We start from the raw sequence: 17,495 nt of genomic DNA on the forward strand, positions 1-17,495 counted from the left end.
AGAACTATACAATTCTATTTGTAAGAAGAAATGCCTCATTTGCTCATTACTGATTTCTTTGATTAATATTAAAATGCCTTGATTGTGTAAAAAAGAGGTTGAATACCTTTTGGTTATTGCTGTAATTTGTAATCATTTGTAAGGTTGCTGAGTAATAATTTTATTATTGTTGTGAGGAGATGAGTCTATTAGGAAACAGTGATTGCCAACTGTGTATTCCTTATAGCACCATGGAAAGAGAATTATGATACCAATCACTGTTTGCCATGAAACATTGGTCTTTAATCGGTGATACCAGAGTATAATAACAGCTAGCAGAGAACTGCTTAAAGGTATCTTTTTTTCCCTAGACACTCAAAAGGGAACCATTATCTTCCTACAGTCTAACTAGCACTGAGGCTTGCATTTTGTGTTCTACACAATTTTGAGTATTTTTGCTTCCTCCCTTTGTTTTGACCTACTCCTTTTCTGGCATAACTTTTTGAATAAAACTATCAAAATATCATGTTTCATTTTTGCTTATCATATGTAAGCAATTCATAAATTTAGACCACTATTTGGATTCTGTTATTTTTTTCCCTTTCATTCAAAAAGTAGATGAATGATTTTGTCTTAGAATCATGGAAAACTGGAAAAAGAAAAAAGCAGCACTTCCACCTTACAATAAAAGAAAATCTAGAGAAACTATAAATTAATGAATATTCATAAGTCCATCAAAGAACTGAGGTAACAGTGCCAGACTCTGAAAGGATACATTACATGAAAACATTAAAATGACATTCTTGAAAAAGCAAAACTATAGACATGGCAGCAAATAGATAGGTGATTGCCAAGGGTTGACATTTGGTGAAACGGGGTGACTACAAAGAGATTGCAAAAGGGAATTTTCTTTCAAGTCTTTATATAAATTCCAGTTAATCAACATGCAGTGTAATACTAGTTTCAGATATACAATTTAGTGATTCAGTACTTCTATACAACATCTGGTGCGCATCACAAGTGCACCCCTTAATCCCCATCGCCTATTTAACCCATCCCTCACGGACTTGCCTTGTGGTGGCCATCAGTCTCTTCTCTATAGTTAAGAGTCTGTTTCTTGGTTTTCCTATTTTTTTTCTATGTTCATTTGTTTCTTAAATTCCACATATAAGTGAAATCACTGCAGACAGGAAATTGTAAGGTATTAGAAATAGGGACTGACTATTCCTCTTAGTTTGCTCAAGACTGTCCCAATTTTAAAACCAAAAGCTTGTGTGCTAGGAATCTCTCTTCCAGGTTAACCAGGATTATTGGTGACTTTATAGGGATGTATTCTTTTTGGAACTGGCTTGGTAGATACTTGGTTCTATGTCTTTGTTACAACCAAAGGTTACTTTTACCATATGAAAGCTTTTTAAAAACTCAGCTAATACCTCAAGGATCCCAGGACACAGTGCAGGCTGTGACAAACAAATATAACTATTGGAAATGAGAATTAGATCAAAAATTAAATCTGACCACATGAATAAAAATAAAAAGCAGAAAAAATAAAATTAAATAAATAAAAAGCAGTTATATAGAGTTTTAAGGAGCACATGATAGGAATCTGCAAATATTTGCATGGCTATCATGGCAAAAAAAAAAAAAAGATTGAATGAGTTAAGTTCTAGCAGCATGGTTTAAGTGATACTCCTACATTTGTATAATACACAACCTGAGCAACTGTGTTCCATGGCCCTGCATGGTTAGGTTTAATCATTAAATATCTTGAGATCTTATTTTCCTTCTTCATAAAATGAAGAAATCATAATAATCCCTACTGTAATTATTTGTTGAGATTATGAGCTTTCAAATTGATCATAACTGTACTCAAATAACTGGCCCCAGATCTATCTTCCTCTATGACTTTAGTTAAGTTATTCAACCTATCTGTGTTTTGGTTTTCTATTCTTAATCAGTTTGATGGCACGTACCTCCAATTCTTGGAATCAGATAAAAAGAGATCATGTCCATAAAGGATAACACAATGCCTGGCAAATAGTAAAAATAGACATTATATCTGATATACTTTAAGTGGCTTGCTAGCATTCTCATTTAGCATTTCTAGTTTTTGGACTTATGTAATTCCAAAGAATATAAGATCTAAAATACCAAAATGAACTCTCTTTTCTGTTTCCAAAAAAAAAAAAAAAAAACAGAGTTGAAATTCTTATAAATTTAACTGTTTCACTACATGCAAGAATGGAATTGACAAGAACATAGAATGTTACAGGCAAGAAATAATTTTATAACAGAAAAACATATTAAAAAACAGTGATTTTATTTTGTGACATTGGGTCAGGCCTTTTTTTTACCATGAGCTTAGACACTCTTGTCACATTAATTACATAGCAGAATTAAAGGGCTGAAATGCTTCTTTTTACTCTACTGTTGTGTTAAAAAAAAAAAAAAAAAGGTGCCACACATAGTTGTACAAATTTAAATACAATAAGCAAGGACTCCTAGTTTCTGGTTCCAAATGCAAGGAGATTAGAAGTTTCTACCTCACTCTAACAATAAGTAAAAACCTGAACAAACTGAAAAATCAACAACTCTTGTTGGAGTCATAAGAGAAGGGAATACATTGCACAAACCATTGACCTCCAAATTGTAAAGACAGGTGACTACAGGTCATTGCCACTTACCAAAGCAGAGACTCACGAGCAGAACATCTGTGATACCCAGTGCCAGAATAGGAAAACCTAAACCATACTGATGAATTCCTGGAGCCTCAGTGTGAACAACTACCAGAGTTAAATATTCCAGTGGAACTCAGTCAGAGGGGGCCCCACAAGATTGTGAGATTTGGCTTCAGGAATTCCATTAATTTTGCACAGTAAATATCACAGTACAGTCCCCTTATGGTTATAGCAGGGGAAGAGGAAAAGGAACTATTCTGAACTATGCCAGAGCACTCTGTTCCTATTAACAAAGACTTACCATGGGAGAAACTGATTAACCAGACCTCACCTGCTAGGTTTCTATGAGAACCTGACAGACCTGGAAAGGTAAATACCCCACTACAGCCATCTTGTCCCACCTAAGAGGGGAGGAAAAAAAACCCAACAATGAAGAAATATTTGTGAAGTTCCCAGTCCAGAGATCACCAGCTCACTAAAAGACTGAAACCTAATCACAGGACTGTAGAACATTTCTGCCCTCCCTGCACCTCACTGCCACAGGACTAAATTACAGCAGTTCCTTTCACTCAGTACATTAACTGTGGCTATCAGGAAAAAATTGACAAAACAATGTGAAGACATGGAACAAGCATTAGAATCAGGCATGGCAGTGTTGGTGGAATTGTCAGACCAAGAACTGGAAAAACTGTGATTGACATGCTAAGAACCCTATTGGTGAAAATAGCATGCAGGAACACATGGACAATATAGATAGATGGAAATCCTAAGAACCAAAAAAAAAATTGCTGGAAATTAAAAATACAGAAATGAAGCATACTTTTAATGGGCAGATTTGATAGGCTGGGCATGGCTAATGAAAAAAAAAAAATGACCTGAGGGATAGATCAATAGAATACTTGAAAACCAAAAAGCAAAGAGGGAAGTAGACATAACAAAATATTCAAGAACTCTGGAACAACTACAACAAATGGCATACACATAATGGGAATACTAGAAGGAGATAAAAGAGAAAAGAATAGAAGAAATTTTTGAGAGTACTGAGACTTTCCATGAATAAATAAATGTCAGATACCAAACCACAGATCTGAGCAGCACAGAAAACACCAAGGAGGATAAAACAAACAAACCAAACTGTAACTTTGGCAAATCGTTTTCAAACTACAGAACAGCAAATAGAAAAATCTTGAGAGAGGCAGGGCAGGATGGCGGAAGAGTAGGGTCCCCAAGTCACCTGTCCACACCAACATATTTAGATAACTACGAATTCGGCCTGAGATTTAGAGAGAACAGCTGGAATGCTACGGTGAGAAGAGTTTGCGCTTCTATCAAGGTAGGAAGATGGAAATAAATAAATAAGTAAGTAAATAAGCAAGCAAGCAAGCATCCAGTGGGAGGACCTGGGCTAAGGTGGGCAGCGAAAGCCTCTGGGAAAGGAAAGCCCTGCCGCAGAGAAGCAGGAACTTTTAAAATCTGCACTGGATTCTTCCCGGAGGGAAAGGCGCTCTCAGGGAACTTGGCCAGGATCCCAGGAGGAGCAGTGGAGCCTCCAGGTTCCCGGGGTCACTAACAGAGGAAGTGCTCCCTGGGAGAGAGCATGCCACACACCACCAGCCCACCCGGTAAAAGGCTGGAGCGTATGCCCAGTGGGGCCTCAGGAGCAGCTCAGGCAGTGGCTCTGGGCAGAGGGGGCTGTGCACCCTGGGAGCGCGATTCCAGCGGCGCAGGCCCCGGAGCCCAGGGCGCCAGGGGACACAGCCCAGGATCCTGCACTCCCCTTGGGATAGGCAGAAGCGGGGAGGGCACAGAACAGCGAGGATGCTCCTGCCACTGGGTGGCCCCGAGTTGTGCAGGTCAGCACCCTCTGTGGTGGGAGTGTCTAGGCCAATGCAGACTGAGAGCTGTGGTAGTTACTGAGGGAGCTGACTGCCTCCAGGGCCAGAGAGCTGGCCACCACCAGTGGGGGGGTGTTCTTCCTGGTGTCACCCTGTGCCGGGGACAGAGCGAGACCCCAGGGGACAGAGGCCTCATGGGGTAAACAGCTCCCCCTGAGCCATGCACTGGTAGGAGGGGCGGGGCAGCTCCCCCAGGTGCACACACCAAGAATCAGCACAACAGATCCCTCCCCCGGAAGACCAGCTGGAAGGACAGGGGAAGAGCAAGATCTTGATCAAGCAGCACTGGAAAGGTCCAGGGGAAGTTGAGGGATTTACGAATATAGAACCAGAGGATACTCCTCCTAGTTTTTTGTTTTTGTTTGTATTTTCTTTTTCTATTTTTTTCTTCCTTTTTCCAGTACAACTTGTTTTTAGCCACTCTGCACTGAGCAAAATGATTAGAAAGAACTCACCACAAAAGAAAGAATCAGAAACAGTACTTTCTGCCACGGAGTTACAGAATTTGGATTACAATTTGATGTTAGAAAGCCAATTCAGAAGCACAATTATAAAGCTACTGGTGGCTCTGGAAAAAAGCGTAAAGGATTCAAGAGACTTCATGACTGCAGAATTTAGATCTAATCAGGCCGAAATTAAAAATCAATTGAGATGCAATCCAAACTGGAGGTCCTAACAATGAGGGTTAATGAGGTAGAAGAACGAGTGAGTGACTTAGAAGACAAGTTGATGACAAGGAAGGAAGCTGAGGAAAAAAGAGAAAAACAATTAAAAGACCATGAGGAAAGGTTAAGGGAAATAAATGACAGCCTCAGAAGGAAAAAATCTACATTTAATTGGGGTTCTAGAGGGTGCCAAAAGGGACAGAGAACCAGAAAGTGTATTTGAACAAATCATAGCTGAGAACTTCCCTAACCTGGGAAGGGAAACAGGCATTCAGATCCAGGAGATAGAGAGATCCCTCCTAAAATCAATAAAAACCGTTCAACACCTCGACATCTATAGTGAAACTTGCAAATTCCAAAGATAAAGAGAGTATCCTCAAAGCAGCAAGAGACAAGAGATCCCTAAATTATATGGGGAGAAATATTAGATTAACAGCAGACCTCTCCACAGAGACCTGGCAGGCCAGAAAGGGCTGGCAGGATATATTCAGGGTCCTAAATGAGAGGAACATGCAGCCAAGAATACTCTATCCAGCAAGGCTCTCATCAGAATAGAAGGAGAGATAAAGAGCTTCCAAGATAGGCAGTAACTGAAAGAATATGTGACCACCAAACCAGCTCTGCAAGCAATATTAAGGGGGACTCTGTAACAGAAAGAGGAAGTCCAAAGAAATAACCGACAAAAACAGGGACTGAATAGGAATGATGCCACTAAATTCATATCTTCCAATAGCAACTCTGAACGTGAAAGGGCTTAATGATCCCATCAAAGACGCAGGATTTCAGACTGGATAAAAAAGCAAGACCCATCTATTTGCTGCCTACAAGACACTCATTTTAGACCTAAGGACACCTACAGCCTGAAAATGAAAGGTTAGAGAACCCATTACCATTCAAATGGTCCTCACAAGAAAGCAGGGGTAGCCATCCTCATATCAGATAAATTAAAGTTTATCCCAAAGACTGTAGTAAGAGATGAAGAGGGACACTATATCATACTTAAAGAGTCTATACCACAAGAGGACCTAACAATCATGAATATTTATGCCCCTAATGTGGGAGCTGCCAAGTATATCAATCAATCAATTAATAACCAAAGTAAAGACATACTTAGATAATAATACACGTATACTGGGAGACTTTAACACGGCACTTTCTACAGATGACAGATATTCTAAGCACAACATCTCCAAAGAAACAAGAGCTTTAAACGATATACTGGACCAGATGGATTTCACAGATATTTACAGAACTTTACATCCAAACGCAACTAAATACACATTCTTCTCAAGTGCACATGGAACTTTCTCCAGAATAGACCACATACTGGGTCACAAATCAGGTCTTAACCGATACCAAAAGATTGGGATTGTCCCCTGCATATTTTCAGACCATAATGCTTTGAAACTAGAACTCAATCACAAGAAGAAACTTGGAAGAAATTCAAACACGTGGAGGTTAAAGACCATCTTGCTAAAAGATGAAAAGGTCAACCAGGAAATTAGAAAAGAATTAAAAAGAGTCATGGAAACTAATGAGAATGAAGATACAACCATTCAAAATCTTTGGGATACAGCAAAAGCATTCCTGAGAAGGAAATACATCACAATGTATCATCCTCAAAAAAGGATGCATCCCTCACATGCATCCCTCAAAAAATTGGAAAAAACTCAAATACAAAAGCTAACCTTGCACCTAAAGGAACTAGAGAAAGAACAGCAAATAAAACCTACACCCAGCAGAAGAAGTTAATAAAGATTCAAGCAGAACTCAATGAAATAGAGACCAGAAGAACTGTAGAACAGGTCAACAAAACCAGGAGTTGGTTATTTGAAAGAATAAGATAGAGAAACCATTAGCCAGCCTTATTAAAAAGAAAAGAGAAAAAACTCTAATTAATAAAATCATGAATGAAAAAGGAGAGATCACCACCAATACCAAGGAAATACAAACTATTTTAAAAACATATTATGAGCAGCTATATGCCAACAAATCAGGCAATCTAGAAGAAATGGACGCATTTCTGGAAAATCACAAATTTCCAAAACTGGAACAGGAAGAAATAGAAAACCTGAACAGGCCAATAACCAGGGAGGAAATTAAAGCAGTCACCAAAAACCTCCCAAGACACAAAAGTCCAGGGCCAGATGGCTTCCCAGGGGAATTCTATCAAACATTTAAAGAAGAAACAATACCTATTCTACTAAAGCTATTCCGATAGATAGAAAGGGATGGAGTACTTCCAAACTTGTTCTATGAGGCCAGCATCACCTTAATTCCAAAACCAGACAAAGACCCTACCAAAAAAGAGAATTGTAGACCAATATCCCTGATGAAAATGGATGTAAAATTCTCACCAAGATACTAGCCAATAAGATCCAACAGTACACTAAGATTATTCACCATGACCAAGTGGGATTTATCCCCAGATGCAAGGCTGGTTCAACACTCATAAAGCAATCAATGCGATAGATCATATCAACAAGAAAAAAACAAGAACCATATGATCCTCTCAATAGATGCAGAGAAAGCATTTGACAAAATACAGCATTCATTCCAGATCAAAACTCTTCAGAGAGTAGGGATAGAGGGAACATTCTTCAGCATCTTAAAAACCATTTATGAAAAGCCCACAGCAAATATCATTTTCAATGGGGAAACACTGAGAGCCTTTCCCTTAAGACCAGGAACACGACAGGGATGTCCACTCTCACCACTGCTATTCAACATAGTACTAGAAGTCCTAGCCTCAGCAATAAGGCAACAAAAAGAAATAAAAGTCATTCAAATTGGCAAAGAAGAAGTCAAACTCTCCCTCTTCACAGATGACATGATACTGTACAGGGAAAACCCAAAAGCCTCCACCCCAAGATTGCTAGAACTCATACAGCAATTCGGCAGTATGGCAGGATACAAAATCAATGCCCAGAAATCAGTGGCATTTCTATAGACTAACAATGAGACTGAAGAAAGATAAATTAAGGAGTCAATCTCATTTCCAGTTGCACCCCAAAACTAAGATACCTAGGAATAAACCTAACCAAAGAGGTAAAGGATCTATACCTTAAAAACTAAAGAACACTTCTGAAAGAAATTGAGGAAGACACAAAGAGATGGAAAAACATTCCATGCTCATGGGTTGGAAGAATTAATATCGTGAAAATGTCAATATTACCCAGGGCAATTTACACATTCAATGCAATCCCTATAAAAATATCATGGACTTTCTTCAGAGAATTGGAACAAATAATCTTAAGATTTGGTGGAATCAGAAAAGACTCTGAAGCCAGGGGAATATTGAAAAAGAAAACCGGAGCTGGGGCATCAGAATGCCAGATTTCAGGTTGTACTACAAAGCTATGATCCTCTAGACAGTGTGGTACTGGTACAAAAACAGACACATAGATCAATGGAACAGAATAGAGAACCCAGAAGTGGGCCCTCAACTCTATGGTCAACTAATATTCGACAAAGCAGGAAAGACTATCCACTGGGAACAGGACAGTCTTTTCAATAAATGGTGCTGGGAAAATTGGACATCCACATGCAGAAGGATGAAACTAGACCATTCTCTCACACCAGACACAAAGATAAACTCAAAATGGATGAAAGATTTAAATGTGAGACAAAATCCATCAAAATCCTAGAGGAGAACACAGGCAACACCCTTTTTGAAGTTGGCCACAGCAACTTCTTGCAAGATACATCCATGAAGGCAAGGGAAACAAAAGTAAAAATGAATTCTTGGGACTTAATCAAGATAAAAAGCTTCTCCACAGCAAAAGTCAACAAAACTAAAAGACAACCTACAGAATCAGAGAAGATATTTGCAAATGATGTATCAGATAAAGGGCTAGTATCCAAGATCTATAAAGAACTTATTAAACTCAACACCAAAGAAAGAAACAATCCAATCATGAAATGGGCAAAAGACATGAACAGAAATCTCACAGAGAAAGACATAGACATGGCCAACAAGCACATGAGAAAATGCTCCCTATCACTTGCCATCAGGGAAATACAAATCAAAACCACAATGACATACCACCTCTCACCAGTGAGAATGGGGAAAATTAACAAGACAGGAAGAAACAAATGTTGGAGAGGATGTTGAGAAAGGGGACCCTCTTGCACTGTTGGTGGGAATGTGAACTGGTACAGCTACTCTGGAAAACTGTGTGGAGGTTCCTCAAAGAGTTAGAAATAGACCTGCCCTACGACTGAGCAATTGCACTTCTGGGGACTTACCCCAAAGATACTGATGCAGTGAAATCCGGGACACCTGCACCCCGATGTTTCTAGCAGCAATGTCCACAATAGCCAAACTGTGGAAGGAGCCTCGGTGTCCATCGAAAGATGAATGGATAAAGAAGATGTGGTTTATGTACACAATGGAATATTACTCAGCCATAGAAACGACAAATACCCACCATTTGCTTCAACATAGATGGAACTTGAGGGTATTATGCTGAGTGAAGTAAGTCAATCAGAGAAGGACAAACATTATATGGTCTCATTCATTTGGGGAATATAAAACATAGTGAAAGGGAATAAAGGGGGAAAGGAGAGAAAATGAGTGAGAAATATCAGTGAGGGTGACAGAACCTGAGAGACTCCTAACTCTGGGAAATGAACAAGGGGTGGTGGAAAGGGAAGTGGGCAGAGGGATGGAGTGACTGGGTGACAGGCACTGAAGAAGGCACTTTATGGGATGAGCAATGGGTGTTATTCTATATGTTGGCAAATTGAACTCCAATAAAAAAAAAGAGAAAAAAGAAGAAAAAAGAAAAGAAAAGAAAAGAAAAACCCTGAAGGAAGATAGAGGGAAGAAAAATCACCTTGCCTATAATGGGACAAAGATAATTACATTCAACTTCTCCTCAAAAACCATGTAAGTAATAAAAGAGTGGAATGAAATATTTACAGTGTTTAGAGGAAAAAGTCCACCAACTTAGAAGTCTGTAAAATTATTCTTCAGAAGTAAGAGAGAAATACTTTCTCAGACATACAAAAATTGAGAGAATTTGTTGCCAATAGATCTGCCTTGCAAAAAAAATGTTAAAAGTAATTATTTATGGAAACGGAAAATAATACAGATCAGAAACTCACATCTGAACAATGAAGAAGGAAGAGTAAAGATAAATAACGCATTTGTTCTTCTTGGGACACATGGGTGTCTTAGTCAGTTAACTTTCCAACTCTTGGTTTTGACTCAGATTGTGATCTCAGGGTTGTAAGATTGAACTGTGTTGGACTTCATGCTCAGGGCAGAGTCTGCTTGAGATTCTCCAGCTCTGTCTCTCCCCTGCCACTTTAGTGCATGTGTGAGCATATACACTCTCTCTCAAATAAATAACTAAACTCTTTTTTAAAAAATCCTTCATTCTTCTTAATTTAACATAATAGTTTGTTCAAAATCATGATATCAGTAACGTATTCAATTATTATTTATACTAACATATACATGTACACTGTAAATGGGTGAATCATACCAGGTATGAGTTGTATCTTAATGAAGCTGTTATTTTAATGAGCCCTGTCATTGAAGAGTTCCTAATCCAACAGATAGAATGGCAGATGAATACATACTTTAGTGATAGTAGAAGTATGAGTCAAGTCCCCTTGTTGCAGAGTGTGGGGAAGCCACACATTATCACATGCTCATGTATGTGTGTATTTACCCTCATAATTCTAGGGATTGAGTTTGTAACCTCAGCACCCCAGAAGCACCTCTACTATACTAAACTTATATATACTAAACTTACCCCAGATAAAAAGTATATATTTCAAACTGAAATAAAGATCAAAATAGTACTTTTCTTTATAAAAAGTTAAAAAAAAATGAGCACAAAACCGTATCATAAGTTATTTTGCAAATGCATGCAGTGTAACTATACATGTTTTTACATGCTGTTAGTCAATGTAATTATATTAATTGATATAAGGGAATTTTATACATATATCTTGAAAAAATTGACATGTATCAGTATATTTTAGTTTTAAATATGTATCAGTATATTTGGTATTTTGTGGCTCAGATGGTTGAGCCTCTGACTCATGATTTCAGCTCAGGTCATGATCTCGGGGTCATGAGATCAAACCCATCATCAGCCTCCAGGCCAGGACACTGCTTAAGATTCTCTCTCTCCTCCTTTCCCTCTGTTCCTATCCCTCCCCCACCCCCTGCTCATGCTCTCTCTCTCTCTCTCAAAAAAAAAAATATGTGTGTGATATATATATTTATGTATATAACATATAATAGTTTATTTATGTGTATATATATACACATTATGTATATGTATATATATATACACACATATATATATTTGGTATTTTGATATATCTATAATACATATATATATGAATTAAGTGACTCAATATTTATATTATTTAAAGGGATACCAAATAATTTTATCATAGCATAAAATTAATAAATGTGATACAATCAATGTACACACGGAAAAAAATATAGAGATTGGGCCAGAAAATCTCTTCATGTGAAATTGACAAAGCAACATCAGAGAATAGTAAAGTTATAAGGAAAATTTAGTAGCATCTAGTCTGTCTCTTTCAGAAATAAAAATCCCATTTGCTGTATATTTGTTAATCACCCAGTTATGCTTTGATACCTTTAGTATGAGAGGCTCTCTCCTTTACCAGTCTGCCTGTCCCAACACTGGACAACTCTAATCTCTTGGAATATTTGTTCAGAATTTCTCTCTTTGCTGTGGCTCCAGTATGATGTAGGTTTGTCTTTGGGAGCATCTGAAAATAGGTTTATTCCACATTAAATCTTACATATTTATCAATCCTTAGTACCTTTTCAAGTGGTTTAACATACCTCACCTCATTTCATTCTACCTGAAAGGTTTGCAAAGTATGGTTATCTCAGTTTTGCAAAGAAACAGCAGAGGACTCTGTTATCAGTGTTCAGAAAGAAAAACAAAAGGGGCACCTGAGTGGCTCAGTGGTTGAGCATCTGACTTTCGCTTAGGCTGCGATATCCGTGTCCTGGGATCAAGTCCTGAATCAGGCTCTCTAGGGGGAACCTGCTTCTCCCTCTGCCTATGTTTCTACCTCTCTCTGTGTGTCTCTCATGAATAAATAAATAAAATATTTTTAAAAAGAAAGAAAAAGAGTAGAATCCCATTTAAGTGGGGAAATTGTATTTGTTTATTTATATGCTTGTTTGTTTTTCAAAATATTAGCTCTCAGAAACTTGGTCAACTCTATAACAGGTACAAAAGCAACCTGAAACAATGCCTGGAACCACAGCTTAGAGGGTTTCTGGCAATAACAGTGTCCACCTGCACCCCCAGAATCAATGCCTTCCACTCGGGCAGCTTGATTCTGACCTGACATATGTAGGTACATCCCAGAGGTGGAATATAAGTCATGTGCCTTCACCTTAGCAACCAGGGGAGCTAAGAAATGTGGGTTATGAGGAATTTTATATGGAGAAGGCAAGGTGACAATATAAGGAAATATCAAAATGTGTAGAATGAGTAAATTATTTTGAATTGTTAAAAAAAAGACAGATGGCAACTATGACTTTCTGACTGAGTTCTCTGATCCTGAGTTCCCCCTTCCAAATGATCTAAGCCTTTCTGTTCTTTCCCATACATTTAAAACTTACTCATGGAACTTGACATCTGTATCTGTTTTACATAAATTTGCTAGCTTGGGCTCATTGCTTCAAATTTGTTGGATCATGTCAAAACTAGTTTTGTCACTCATCATAAAAGCATGTCAAATGAGTTTTGTTTATTAACACCTTGAATAGGGGCAGCCCGGGTGGCTTAGCAGTTTAGCGCTGCCTTCAGCCCAGGGCCTGATCCTGGAGACCCAGGATTGAGTCCCAGGTCAGGCTGCCTGCATGGAGCCTGCTTCTCCCTCTGCCTGTGTCTCTGCCTCTCTCTCTCTCTGTGTCTGTCATGAATAAATAAATAAAATCTTAAAAAAAAAATCTTGAATAGCTGTCTTTCTTCATTCTATGGGGACATATCGGAATCTTTCTTGGACAGTGATGTTGATTTGAATATGCTACCAAGGTTACTTGAGTTATATTCTCTAAGAATCACTAGTTTGGATACTTTAAATATATTTTAATTTTATTTTTCAATTATACCCTAATAAAGCTGAAAAAAAGATTATTATTAAGAGAAGCTGAATATAGGTTATATAGGAACTCTCTGTATTATCTTTACAAGTTTTCTGTAAATCTAAAATTACTCCTAAATTGAAGTTTATTAAAAATAGAAAACAAATGAATCACTACTTTGCTCAAGTGACTCAAACTTCTGTGGATTTGTCTTTCTTCCCCATACCTCTCTACCCTATCCTTAAGAATCTCATGAAATGTCAGGTCATCTTTGCCAGTTTTACTACCTCACTGTTAAAGTCTCCACTTCCACGTGTAGCATTTTACTTACAGTAGGTACTTGTCTCAGTATTTTTTATTCCTATTTATAACATTTTATTTTCTAGTTGCTAAGAATATTTTAATGAAGCAAGAAATAAGGTAAGGGGAAGGAATACAGAAATTTGACCACTTCAAAAAAATGTCTGATATTCTAGAAATGATTTCACCGATTGATTGATTGATTCATTCACTCATTCAAGAAACAGTAATGGCATACTGAGGGGAATAACCTCTCCTTGGGAAAACCAGTCCCTCCTCCTCCTCCTCACAGGATAAAATTTTCGGTCACTCTACCTTCCTCTAGTCCTGAGAAAGAGGTGAGATGAGAGCCAGGTTGAGACTATCAGAATCATTTTGTGGGATTAATATGTGGACGACATGCCCTATGCTTATAGGTAGATGCAGAATAAAGCTGCCTGATGACAAGCAGAGCCCAGAGTTCCAGGGAAGACAGGAGCCTTGATGATATCCTCTGAGCCCTGGATCCAGCTGTAGATAAAGCCAATGCCAGCTTTTGGCTTTTCAGTTTAATGATCTGATAAATTCCGTTTTTGTTTAATCTAGTTTGTGTTCCACTTCTGTCTCTGCAACAGAAAAGGACACTGACAGGACACTAAAAATAATCTATCCTCACTCTGTCTTTTAGGTGTATTTGTGAGTTTTTTTCTCTTTAATCTTCAAAAATATATTCTGGAAATGCAAAGAGGCTCTGCCAGGAGCTATTCTAGTCTCTGTCATACAGGGAGGCATTAGTAATAATGCGCAGTGCAATGGGGGAGGTTAATAACAGCATGTTTGAAGTATTAGAGGAATATCAAGTAAAAAGTGACCAAATGCCAAAACACAAAACCCACTCCATCTCCACCTTCCTCCCACTCAGTGCCTTTGGTCTGATACCTGTAATAGTGTCAGGGCCTTGATTAGTACCTTCGCCTACTCTCAGATCCTGCTCCCAAACAGCCTTCAATTTTCCTCTTGGCAGACTCTAGAGTCACTGATGAATTTATTTCTCTTTTTTCCCCTCTAGAATTCTTTAAATGTTGGTTTGTTTCTGCTTTCTGTTTTTTTTTGTTGTTGTTGTTGTTTTTGGTAGAGTTTTTATGTTGTCTTTTGTAATATCTAGTCTTAAAAGTTAACCTATGAATTTACCTTAATTTCAGTGAAGGTTGGCTGGATGGTTTTTGACCTTCACTTTCAGGTACTTTTTTCTCTTCCACTTTGCATCTGGATATGCCACTGGCTATTTAGCTCACCTTGGTATGCTCAGAGAAAGCAAGGAGGGTAGGAGTTAACCTTTCATGTAATGATTAGAAAATAGTTACTTGCTTTGGAACAAGTCTTAACTGCATTCGTCGTTTGGCTAATTAGCTCTAAGTCATATATTTTTGACCTTTTAGAAGATGGCAGTGTTTCATTCTGAGTCATCAGGCCGATTACTCTTTTGCTTAAATAAAAAAAAAAAAGTTTCCTGTATTTTAATTAACTTAGCTATTTTGTTTACGGAGAATTTAACAACCTTTGGCTCTGACCTACAATTCTTGCCAATGGCTAAAATTTTTTAATGTTCAGTAGAAGCTGTGTTACAGGACTAGCACACAGGGTATTGGCATTGATGAATTGATCTTTTTCTTAATGACATTTTATCCTTCAAGCAACTAGCACAATTTCTGGCATAGAAAGAGCCAAATAAGTTTTTACATGAATGGATTCATTTTCTACATTTTGACAAGATTATATTGAGTGACTAATTTTCTATAAAGTATATAATGTTCTCTTAGGCTGAAAGAAATTATTTATGTTAGGTGTTCCTTTAAGTAAGAAGGGATGGAAAGACAAATATTTTCTACAGCCAATAGAACTATGCCACTTTGGGTATAATTCTCTTTTACGACAGATGTTTTCAAAGCTTTTTCTCCAATTCTTTCTGTAAAAAATGTCTCTATCTGCCTGATGCTGTACCTACCATTTTGCTGTGTTTCTGTTGGTTCCACATACAATAGCTGAAATATTATTCACAAATTGTTTCCTATAATCTTAACCAAAAAAGCTAGAGGTTATCCAGCTTAATTATTAAAATAACTATAAAGCATTATGTGAAGATGCCTTGTTATCTCAGAGAACAGAAAAATAAAGACATCAAAGAAAAAAGTGTGAATCAACTGATAAAGAATCTTCAGAGAATTCATCTTCTTCATGTTATTAAGAGAGTCTGATTTATTCTCATGTCATGTTTTAATCTACATTGATTAGGAATGAGACCTGAATCATAATAGGACATATTAAGCAATAAACCAGTAAAAGATTATCATGAATGTGAGAACCAAAAATGTATTTATAGACTCTGTCAAATAGTATCAGTTCAATAAAAATAATATTTAGTTTTTCTGAAAGTGATTGTATTTATTAAATTGGACTTAAATCTGCATTTTTCATTCATTTCCCTTCTCTTTTTAATTAAAAAAAAATTTTTTTTTCATTTCCCTTCTCTTGAATAAAGTGCCACCTGTGTCAGGAAGTTCACAGTTGCAGCTGAATACGGAACTGTTTGTTTTATTATCATGCACCTCTCCTGGTTCAGATGCACAGTCCTGATGTAAAGACATTTCCTAGGGAGATTTTACAAGTAAGAACTTGGACGCTGGGAACAGAATGATGCATTTAAGTCTTAATTTAGCCTCTCAGGCAAGTTAATGTAATGTTACTAAAATCCAATTTTCTCATGTGAAATGTAAAAGTTATAACAAGTTAGAGGCTTTGAGAGGCAAATGAGAGAATATATTTAAAGTGCTTAGGATGGTATCTGACATATAAGTGGTAAGAATAATTATTATCAACATATTACATAGGTGAAATCTTACAATCATGAGGCAGTAGTTTTGTCTATTTCCTGAGAATTTTTATTTTAAAAAAATGGAATTGTGTATTTCTAAGTGTAATAAATGACTTAAGACAATCACATTTTCCCAACTTTTTATTTTGAAAAATTTCAAACACATAGAAAGCTTCCAGTATAGTACAGTGAACACTATATATTTACCAAGATTCACCAACTGTTCACTTTTTACCACATTAGCTGTATCTGCCCTTTTCCATGTTTTAATATATATGTGCAATCTCCTAGAAACAAGGACCTTCTCCTACATACCTTCAGTATAAGAATCACCTTCAAGAAGCTTAACACTGATATGCTATTAGGTAGCATACTATTTATATTCATATTTTACCAATTGTCCTAATAATGTTGTTTTTAACTATTTTTATTTTGATTCAGAACACAATGATCAGGGATCACTATTTGCTTTTTGTTGTTCTGTTTTCTTAATATAGAAAATCCCCAGCATTTTTTCTCATCTTTCATGAACATTAATTTGAAGACTATAGATCATTTGTTTCACAGATTGTCCCTCAATTTGTACTTGTCTGATTATTTCCTCAGTCCTAGATTCAGGTTCAGCTTCTTGGCCAGTTACTACCATGCCTGGTGCTATGTCTGGGTGTCTCATAAAGGCAGTGCATGCTGTCTAATTTTTTTGTGATATTAAGGTTCATCTTTTGGATCATCTACCAGATTTCATCATTATACAGGTTCTGTGTTCCTTTTCAGAAAGATAGTCTGTGAAGCAACACTTTGAGAATGGGTAGGTCCTCTTCTCCAGCAACTTTTCACCTAATAGTTTGACTATTAAAGTTGAGGTGTTAGCCTGAATCAGTTGTAAGAATAATGTAACAATGGTTACAATGGTTAATGTGGTGAGTTTTCTAATTATACCATTATTTCTGCAATTATTAGTTGGTATTCTTCCTAAGGAAGCTCTTTTTTAAAGATTTTATTTATTTTTATTTATGAGAGACACAG

The 17,495-nt window shown here is 37.2% G+C and overlaps 1 long non-coding RNA gene across 3 annotated transcripts in view; it reads right to left on the reverse strand.

Annotated features, from left to right (window-relative positions):
* Nucleotides 1–997: 997 nt before the first annotated feature.
* Nucleotides 998–17,495, reverse strand: part of LOC144315488 (uncharacterized) — a 133,865-nt gene continuing 117,367 nt past the window's right edge. For 2 of the 3 annotated variants that reach the window (XR_013381185.1, XR_013381186.1), the window contains 3 exons: nucleotides 14,789–14,901; nucleotides 11,847–11,982; nucleotides 998–1,159 (listed from right to left, as the gene is read on the reverse strand). This is a non-coding gene — a long non-coding RNA (uncharacterized LOC144315488). The remainder of the gene's footprint in view (nucleotides 1,160–11,846; nucleotides 11,983–14,788; nucleotides 14,902–17,495) is intronic. The other variant, XR_013381188.1, reaches the window with a different exon arrangement.

The sequence above is a fragment of the Canis aureus genome, chromosome 6 (genome assembly GCF_053574225.1).
Source record: "Canis aureus isolate CA01 chromosome 6, VMU_Caureus_v.1.0, whole genome shotgun sequence".
NCBI lineage: Eukaryota > Metazoa > Chordata > Mammalia > Carnivora > Canidae > Canis > Canis aureus.